The sequence below is a fragment of the Acomys minous genome (genome assembly GCF_964271855.1).
Source record: "Acomys minous genome assembly, chromosome: 17".
NCBI classification, from domain to species: Eukaryota; Metazoa; Chordata; class Mammalia; order Rodentia; family Muridae; genus Acomys; species Acomys minous.
Window position 1 is genome coordinate 32,181,606 of NC_140500.1, and position 10,138 is coordinate 32,191,743.

At 45.0% G+C, this 10,138-nt stretch overlaps 1 protein-coding gene across 5 annotated transcripts in view; it reads right to left on the reverse strand.

Moving 5' to 3' along the window:
- The window catches only part of SETD5 (SET domain containing 5), an 86,675-nt gene extending 85,475 nt beyond the window's left edge, over nt 1-1,200 (reverse strand). Inside the window, exon 1 of one of the 5 annotated variants that reach the window (XM_084766741.1) lies at nt 697-1,200. The gene's annotated coding sequence lies outside the window, so the exon portion shown is untranslated. The remainder of the gene's footprint in view (nt 1-696) is intronic. The other 4 variants (XM_084766740.1, XM_084766745.1, XM_084766734.1 and 1 more) reach the window with 4 other exon arrangements.
- Nucleotides 1,201-10,138: the final 8,938 nt, after the last annotated feature.

Genomic DNA, 10,138 nt, shown 5'->3' on the forward strand with positions numbered 1-10,138 from the left:
TCCACGCCCTAGGCAGGGAAAATGACAAAATCTGGCTCAATTCCAGACTGAAACCCTACAAATTCAACAGGGATATATATCGCAGGGAGACTGGGACATACGCCACGGAGTCCAAGAATGTGTGAGGTGGGGGTGGCAAAGGTAAGGTCTTTGGTGTGGGAAAAGCAGCAGCCATCTGAGGCAGGGACTCGAGAACCAGAGGGGAGGCGTTCAGGGACATTATGGAGGGGAGGACGGGAGCCCCCGAGCGATCAGAGTTGTCACAAGGCCGAAAGAACAGGGGTGGAGGTGGGGGCTCAGGGCCTGAAAAAAAAAAAAAGTGTGCCTGTGTATTTTGAGAGCAGGGTTTCGAGAGGCCTCTCCTGAAAAGGGGATAAACGTGGAGTAGGCAGTGCCCAGAAAAAGAGGAGAGAGCAGAGTAGGGGGAGGGGAAGAGTCCTGACCCAGGGAAGACATTAAAAGGGTAGTGGGGTCGAGTGGACTAAGGGAGCCTTTCTCCCTACGCAAGAGGGGTGCAGTGATGTGTAAGGGTAGCCGAGAAGATGGGGAGGGCAGTATCCTCCTGCTACTCGCCTGGAAAGGCCCAGGCCCACGACTCCGAGAAGGGGGAACGCGGGGAGACTGAGGTGACCCTTCTCCCCCCACCCCCGGGGCCCGGTCGTGTGGTTCGGTGTCTCTTTTCTGTTGGACCCTTACCTTGACCCAGGCGCTGCCGGGGCCTGGGCCCGGGCTGCGGCGCACGGCACTCCCGGGAGGCAGCGAGACTCGAGTTAGGCCCAACGCGGCGCCACGGCGTTTCCTGGCCGGGAATGGCCCGTACCCGTGAGGTGGGGGTGGGGGGCAGAAAGGCGGAGCGAGCCCAAGGCGGGGAGGGGGAGGGCCAGGGGCGGAGGGGGGCCGGCACTACTGTGTTGGCGAACTGGCGGGACTAGGGCTGCGTGAGTCTCTGAGCGCAGGCGGGCGGCGGCCGCCCCTCCCCCGGCGGCGGCAGCGGCGGCGGCAGCGGCAGCTCACTCAGCCCGCTGCCCGAGCGGAAACGCCACTGACCGCACGGGGATTCCCAGTGCCGGCGCCAGGGGCACGCGGGACACGCCCCCTCCCGCCGCGCCATTGGCCTCTCCGCCCACCGCCCCACATTTATTGGCCAGCTCGCCGCCAATCAGCGGAAGCTGCCGGGGCCGCCTAAAGAAGAGGCTGTGCTCTGGGGCTCCGGCTCCTCAGAGAGCCTCGGCTAGGTAGGGTATCGGGACTCTGGCGGGAGGGTGGCCTGGTGCGTTCGCGGGGACGGGCGACCGCGGTAGGTCCTCCAAGGACGGTAGAACCGCCTTGTGGGGCACCTGGGTACGATTGATTACGCTGAAAGGGGCTCGCGGGTGGTGGTCAGGACTACGGTCCGCCCTGTAGCAACCGGAGGGGGAGGGAGAAGGGAGCGGAAAAGTCCCCACCGGACGCGGCCATGTCTCCCACGGGGGGCGGAGGAGCGCTTCCGGCTCACGTCTCGTCGCTGATTGGCCTCTTCTCCTCCCGCCGTGTGTGAAAACACAAATGGCGTGCTTTGGTTGGAGTGAGGTGCCTGTCAGTTAACGACTGTTGGAGTGCGCAGCCGCCGGCTGCCTCGCTGTGCCCACTGGGTGGGGCGGGTGGTAGGTGGGGTGAGAAGAGCTGGACGTGCGGGCGCGGCCGGCCTCTGGCGGGGCGGGGGAGGGGAGGGTCAGCGAAAGTGGCTGGCGCGCGGGCGGCCTCCTACCCTCCCCTTCCTCTGGGGGAGTCGGTTTACCCGCCACCGGCCTGGCCTCGTAGTCTGATTGGCTCCCGGGACCCAGAAAACTGGCCTTTACAATTGGCGCCCCCGTTCGTGCGAGTTCAGTCCGTACGCGGGCTGGCGGGGGCGGCAGGGAGGCGCTCTCAGGTTCCGGCCCTCCCCAAGGCCTAGCGCCGCAGAGTCTGGCCCCGCGCCTCTGCGCAACGTGGCAGGAAGCGCGCGCTGGAGGCGGGGGCGGGCGGTGTGAGCCACGGGGCGGGGGCGGGTGTGATTCTTGAGTTGTAGCCGCACGAGGGACAAGATGAGCCGGACCTGCATGGCGTACTCTGGGGAATGGAGGAAGTAGCGGGGGCTCAGTCGGCTTGGAGGCAAGAAGCACTTGCTCTCCAAAAATCTGTAGGAGCTGCAATCAATAAGGGAGCCGCAGTGGAGTAGGCGGAGAGAAGGCCGCACCCTTCTCGGTTAGGGGGAGGGGAGTGCTGCAATACCTTTCTGGGAGTTCTCTGCTGCCTCCTGTCTCCTAAGGACCGCCCTGGGCCTGGAAAAAAGCCCTTCCCCCTCTCCCCTCGTGATCTGCAAGTCGAGGCGTTCTGGAAGTTGGGCGGTAGACTTCTGGGTAGGCTGAAGGGCTAACCTGGTGCGTGGGCGTTGTCGTTCATCCTGCGGAGGATTTGAACAGCTGTAAAACTGGAGGGGCAAGACTTCCCACAGATTTTCATTTGGGGGAGGTAATTATAATAGAGGCATAGGCACTCAGATGGGGTTCTATGCAGCAAAACTACAGATTATTGCTTATGATCTGGCTTGGAGTATTTCTCATCGAGGCAGATTAAAGACATGCTCACCTGATTTTTTTTTTTTAATATTCTCCCACTTGAGGTCCTTGCTACATCATGAAATTATAGTATCGCGAGTGAGAATAAACAGTTTCAGCATTTTCTACAGAGCCCAGTACTTTTTGTTAATCCCTGCTGCTCCCTCTGCAGCACTACCAAAATATATTTTGGCACTCTCAGCTTAGTCCCATTTTCATTTGTTTTACTGGCTTACCCAATCCCTAGACAGAGCACTGGTATTCTCCCTCTCCTGGTCTTAGAAGCCCAATGAGTCATGAAACCAGGCAGATTCGTTACGCCACAAATTGAGGCTGTAGCTGGGGCTTTACACTGCAGGTCTTGGTCCTCCTTGTTTATTCTTTGCCATGATTTTCATTTTCTATCCCCACCCTTTCAGGTAGTGTTCCACACTTGGCCCTATTCAGTCCAGAGAGCTAAAGCTAAACAATAGATTTATTGAGAATTCAACCTAAAGTTCAGCTTCTTTCCACTCCATGAATGCCTATCTCCTCCTCTTTCACCATTAATAAACAGAACCGTTTCCTGTTAATGGCTTCCAGATGGACATCTCCTTCAATATTGGCATACAAAAGTTACTCCATGATTACAATACAGAAGACTGGTAATGAGCTAATGACAACATTTCTATTTTATCATTCCCCGTAAGGCAGATGGAATTGATTACCACTAACTCAAATTTTGTCACCGCACACATCTGTAGAAGGGAGTTCCTTCTAGAACACAGACTTATGGTTCAGATCTAAGGTCCTGAGAGCCTATATTTTTCTATATATTTCTATTTAAATATTTTCTATTTCTATTCTATATTTTTCTATTTCCCTTGGATTCTGGCTTGATTCAGGCCACTCCTTGTGCTATTGCTAGTTTAAATGGAGTAAGGAACATAAATGTATTTGTGAAGCCTGGTTTTGAGGTTCAAGTGTTGTGTGTGCTAAGAATACTATCTAGTGGATCTTAAACTGAGATATTCTGTGTTTGTATTGCCCTAATATGGTAGCCAATAGTTCACTTACTCCTTAAGCACTGGAAATGTTACTAAGGAACTAATTTTTATTTGAAGTGTAACTAGACAGAGGAGCCATAACTGCAAACTTATTGGTTGGTTACACAAAACAAATGGAGACTTTAATGATTGATTTCTCCCCCCCCCCCCCTCTCTCTCTCTCACACACACACACACACTAAGCAATAAAGAAATAACTAAAGCTCTGTTAGCCTATTTGTTGAAGCTACTTTTTTTACTTAATTTTTGTACTTCATCTATATGAAGTGAAAGCTAAATTTACAGACCATTATGAAACATGAAAACAAGTACTGATTAATTTGGATTTTAACTTAGAGCCAGAATTTAGCCAGGCAGTAGTAGCACATGCCTTTAATTCCAGCACTCTGAAGGCAGATCTCTGTGTTTGAGCCCTGCCTGGTCTACAGATTGAGTTACTGGACAAACAAGGATACAGAGAAAAACCTGTCTCCAAAAAAGCAAAATCTTAGGAAGCTGAGATTTCATTAAACCATAATTGAGGCAAGCCTTACAATCCACCATGGGGTTTGGCTGAATCTGCCCACCTTTCTGAGGTACTTTTCTATCTCTGCTGCTGGTCAACCTAGTTGCCTTTTTTTTTTTTTAAAACACTTTGAGCTTATTCTTTCTTTAAAGCCTCCTTACCACCATGTTGGCTTAAATGCTGCCTTCTAAATTTTTCTTTTATGTGCATTGGTGTACAGGTGTCAGCTCCCTTGGAACTGGAATTACAGACAATTGTGAGCTGTTATGTGGGTGCTGGGAATTGAACCCAGGTCCTTTGGCCCAGGTCGTTTGGAAAAGCAGACAGTTCTCCTAACCCCATCTCTCTAGCCCTGGGAAATTTTGAAACTCTAAAATTATTTTTTAAAAAGAAATTAGTGGGGGTTGTGTAATTAAAAAAAAAACAACAGTAAGTTCATGAGTGAGGTGGCACTAATATTTAAATGAGCCCCTCCCCTATAAAACTTTAACATTTCTTAGGTATGGTATGTTTAGGACTAGGGGTCTTAGAGTTTTAGTATGCAAAAACATGCCTTGTTTAATCAGGTTTCTAGTCTCACACCCAGAGATTTTAATTTCTGGGCAGCTACGGCCAGATTATAATTTTTTTCTTTTTATGTTCATTTGCTTACTGTAAATATAAAAATGATAGCTTGAAAGACTTCTGATACAGGGTCTCACTGAATATCTCTGGCTGGCCTACAACTAGTTGACTAGACTGGTCCTAAACTTAAAAAATTCTGCCCTCCTTTCTCTAAGTGCAAAGGTTAAAAGTGTGACCAGTAACTCAGCCTTAACTGTTTTTTCTTACCTCTTAAAAAACAATAACAAACTCTGAGTGAAATGGAAAAGCAAAATGTAGTAATGCTTTTGGAACTTGCAGGTCATATTCTTTTAAAGGGAATATATTAAGCAATGAAAACTTGTTAAATCTCCACAACCCACATAAAAAAGCCAGGCATGTTACAGCACGTTTGAGGGATCCCTAGGACTTACTGGCCACACAAGCCTAGTTACTTGGCATGCTCCAACAGAGTGAGAACATATCTCAAAAAACAAGGGAGACAGTAACTAAGAAACTACAGTCAAGGTTGTCTGTCTTTCACACCCATCCGCACACGCACAAGGCTATTAAAATATTCCAAATGTTTCATTCACCAACTTTTATCTAGTGTTTTTTCCCATCAAACTGCATTCCTCAAGGATACAGGGATTGCTTCAGTGAGTAGCAGGGTTGGAACTAAACAAATGTTGGTTTTATGATTTGTGAAATTAGGCTTTCGTTAAAGTCCGTGAAATACAGAACAAAGCTTTTGTACAGTAATCTAATACTTAGCTGAGGTCTCCTAGTTTAGACTCAAGCATTTCCTTGGGTTTCCTGCACCAACCATTGCACATATCCTGTTCCTGTACTATGCTTGCCTTGGGCAGATGGTTATTTAAATAAACTTAGTTTCCTGTCAGGTGGTACCATGATTTCATATACTTATGGCAAGAACTTGTTACATTTGTTAAACACTTGTACTTAATGTGAAATGTAGGTGAGGGTTTGTGATTTTGTTTTTAATCTTCAGATTCTGAGCTAGATAAGGCATTTTCACGTCTTGTCTTTGGTATAACTATATAGTTATGGTTTGCAACCACTGGCCTAGAATGTGACACTTGAGCATGACTAGGGCAAGACTAGCTGACTGGAGGCAACCCTAACTATAGAGCACTTTGCTGGGTCACAAGTCCAGGAGGCAAGGTTGAGACCTTGATTTTTGTTAGTCTTAGTGTAAGCTAGTTTGTATGTTGGAGGGCATATTTATGACTCCATATTTGACTGGGTTAAGGTGCTAATTAGCACTGTTGGTGAGCATGGAATGGCTTTTAGGCTTGAACTAGCGTTATTTGTATTTTTCTAATGACCTAGACTTATTTTCCTTACATTTCTCAGTAATCACTGGATTTTTTTGCCCTGGTACTTTTTCACTCTTTGTTTTCTAGGTAGTAACTCGTTCAAGGAAATGTTTTAAGTTTCAATCTTCTTTTGGCAACAGTAGCATGTTTTCAGGTCATATTTAGATAGTTGAATGTTTTGTTACTTAACTAATACTAACTCCACTGGATGAATTTTTAATTCTCTCAGTAGTCTTGAATGGTCTTACTGATCCTTCATTAAAATCCCACATAAAGTACTGTTTACCATAAAAGATGCTATTGGTACCAGTCTGTACAGTGGAAGAAACTAAAGCTCAGTGGGATTTAAGAAACTTCCCATGGCTGTGCTAGCAGATTGAGGGCCAGGGATAAACTGGTCTAACATTTGATAAACCTACCAGCTTTGTGTACTACCTTTGTCTGATAGTAATATTGTTTTAGGAAAGTAGACTATATCTAATTTCCTAAAACAGTATCTATAGCTTGGTGGTAGGCTTATAGAACTTGAAAGCAGAGAAACTACTAGAGTTTCTGAGAAGTAAAAATCATGGCTGAGCCTGGTAGCGCACGCCTTTATCCCAGCACTCAGGAGGCAGAGGCAGGAAGATCACTGAGTTCGAGGCCAGCCTGGTCTACAAAGCGAGTCCAGGACAGCCAAGGCTACACAAAGAAACCCTGTCTCAAAAATCCCTCTAAATATTATGACCAAGTGTTGTCACTGAGAAGGGTCTCAGAACATCACTTCTCAAAGAACCTTTCCTTAATGCCCTTACCGGTCCCACTTGAATGTTGTCATAACTCTTTAAATTGCAAATAAAAATAGTAATTGTGTAATTATTGTTTTTCCTCCTCTAGATTGTTCCTTGAGAACAGGACAAGGCTTGTTTAAGGCTGTATTCCTGCTGTCTGAACAAGACCAGGTCTTCGACATCAACAAACTTTAAGAAATGGTGTGCTGCTTTTGAGAGCATTTAACTAGCATGTCTTTTGCAAAACACTAACTTTGGATAGTGTTGACACCAGCTATGTTGTAGAGTCATTTGGGAGAGTCATTCCAATGAGCATTGGATTATTTTGAACACCATTGAATGTTTTAAATGCACATCTGTGTTCTGTAAAACAAAACTGTCAGAAGCTTCCAACTAGAAATGAAAAAGCTGAAATATTTCAGATTGGAAATATGCTACCTGCTGTATTTACTGGAATGTATAATAGCTAAGACAATTTAAAACATTGCTGAGTATCTGCCAGATGAAAAGAAATGCTCATAGTGGTTCTTTTGAGCAGAATAGGAACTTATTTTGTAAAGATTTTCCTATAGATATGAACTCTGATCCATAATACATATAGATATATATGTAGTACCTTTCCAGTTGATGAAGCTACAAACATGGCTGGACTATTGCTGTGTTTGTATTTATGTGAAAGTTTGGCAATAAACTTACTTCCTAAAATAGCCAAAGTGTGGGGTGACTTTTTAATCTCATGGCTTACCTAGAACTGTGTTGACATTTGCTCTAATGGTGAAAAAACAAGTGGGTGGAGCTGCAGTGCCTTGACACACTGTTGCCACTCATTTGGGTATAAACCAAAGAGGTAGACATGGGCTTTTACTTCAAAACATCCTTTTGGAAGACTGACAAGTTTGGGTCATCACAGTTGGAATTGAGCATTCATTTTTGTCAGGTAGGAAGGAGCCTGACAAAGGTATGACTAAATTGAGGTGAAATTTACACTTTGTTACGAGTGTGACAACTTGGGCTTTAATGATTGGTTATAACGAAATGGGCCTGGTCCATTTTCTGGAAGGTGTATGTGATGACTCCAGGAGATACTGCTTTCCAATTGACCAATACCTATCCCCTACCTATTGAATGTATAAGATTAAATCCATCTGAGCCTTTTAACCCAGAAATTCAAAGTTGCAAACTCCTAGGTTAGTCTTCTCACTGAACAACATCCGTAGCCCAGTCTTAAACAGATATCTACCCTGCAGGAAATCTTTCTTTTTTTTTTTTTTAACATTACCATGAAAGTTTTTAATAAGATTAACAATCAGCTTTCTCTGTATAGCCATTGAGCCATGCTCCTCATCTGCAGGAAATCTTAGCATAAATAAAATTAATTGATGTTTCAATGTTTCAAAATTTTATGAATGAGTAAGAATTAGAAAGTTTTAAATCTAGAGAACTGGCTTCTCTAGAAAGATGTACATAGTGAACACTCAATGACTCCTGAAGAGCCTACAAGACTGGTGCTGGGCATACTGGACTGGCAGGTTTTATTTGAGAAAAGTGTCTATTTAAGTGGGTTACAGAAGGCAGATGGGAAATATACCTAGGCTGAACTGAACTAGCATCTTTTGTTCTTGTTTTTGTTTTTTCAAGACAGGGTTTCTCTATGTAGCCTTGACTGTCCTAGACTTGCTTTTTAGACCAGGCTGGCTTCAAACTCAAAGATCCACCAGCCTCTGCCTTCCGAGCGCTGGAATTAAAAGTGTGCACCACCATGCCTGGGTCTGAACTAGCATCTTAAATAGCAAATATCTTCACAACTAATTAGCAAGAACTTTACCCTGAAGCAAAGAAAGGAAACAATGGAGCCCAGACTGCTCTAGAAGAGGACTTGCTCAGATCTTATCACCCACACCAGGCAGCTCATAGACTGGCTGTTAACTCCAGCTTCTAGCCCCCACAGGTGCCTGAACTCATTTGTGCAGTAGGACTAGAGTCAAGCTGGATGTGGTGGCACATGAGGCAGAGGCAGGTGGATCTCTGAGTTCGAGGCCATCCTGGTCTACAAAGCTAGTCTAGGACAGCCAAGGCTTCATAGAGAAACCCTGTCTTGAAAAACTACAACAGCAACAACAAAAAAGCCTTTCACCTAGTATAATATTGCATATCTTTAATGCCAACACTTTGGAGGCAAGATCAGCAAGGGCTATGTGCCATAACCTTGTCTAGAGGAAAAACTGCTTATAGCTCATTTCTAGTAACCAGATTAACAAAATTTACCAACCAGAGATGAAGATGACAGTGCCCGCTGTATTTACAGTATCTTAAGTCTTTTTTTTTTGCATACTTAATAGAATTAGAGCTAAGGTAAATCAAGCACAAACCTAGTGTATTAATTTGAGAACTTAGCATAAAAAGTACTAGTTCATTTGTTCAGTAAATATTAAATGCTCACTGGCAAATACTGTGTCAGGAACTTGGTAAATGGTGATGAAAACCATCCTTGTACATTCTGGCTCTGTGACCAACTTGGTTTGAGATTTAAATGGTTTCCTTTGTCAAAGGTGAAAAAGTAAGTTTTTGTTAAATAATGTATTTTGGCAATTGCAAAAATACTCATCTAGGGTATAAAACCTTTACAATTTTTTTCTTCTTTTCTTTCTTTTTTTTTCTTTTTCTTTTTTTTTTTTTTCTTTTTGGTTTTTCAAGACAAGGTTTCTCTGTAGCCTTGGCTGTCCCAGACTTGCTTTGTAGACCAGGCTGGCCTCGAACTCACAGTGATCCGCCTGCCTCTGCCTCCCGAGTGCCTGGATTAAAGGCATGCACCACCACGCCCGGCTTCTTTACAAATGAGTAGTCCCAAGAAGCCACTGGCCACTTACTATGCTGCCAATGTGAATTCTGTTCTCAAAGGAAGTACTGTGTCTTTTATTTTAAACAGAAACACCATAATGAAGGTCAAAGCCGAATGAAGCCAGACTCTTCCAAAATAACTTCTCATCATAATTCAGGTGGGGCTTGCTTTAGGAGGAACTGATGAGTACTGAGGTTACTTCAGTTCCCAAAGACCTACCTGAGGAAGGATCTGTACAACTGGAAACAAGGGAACAATAAGCTGGGCAAGTTTTCATTTAAAAATACATTAGCCCACCTACCACCCTCAAGACTGACAGGTCTTCTAAAAGAGAAGACCCTAGGACAGGCAGTGGTGGCACACGCCTTTAATCTACAGAGCGAGTTCCAGGACAGCCAAGGCTACAAAGAGAAACTCATGTCTTAAAAAACAAAAGAAAAATTCCTTTAATTTGGCTTGTTGGTCGCATACCTCATCAAG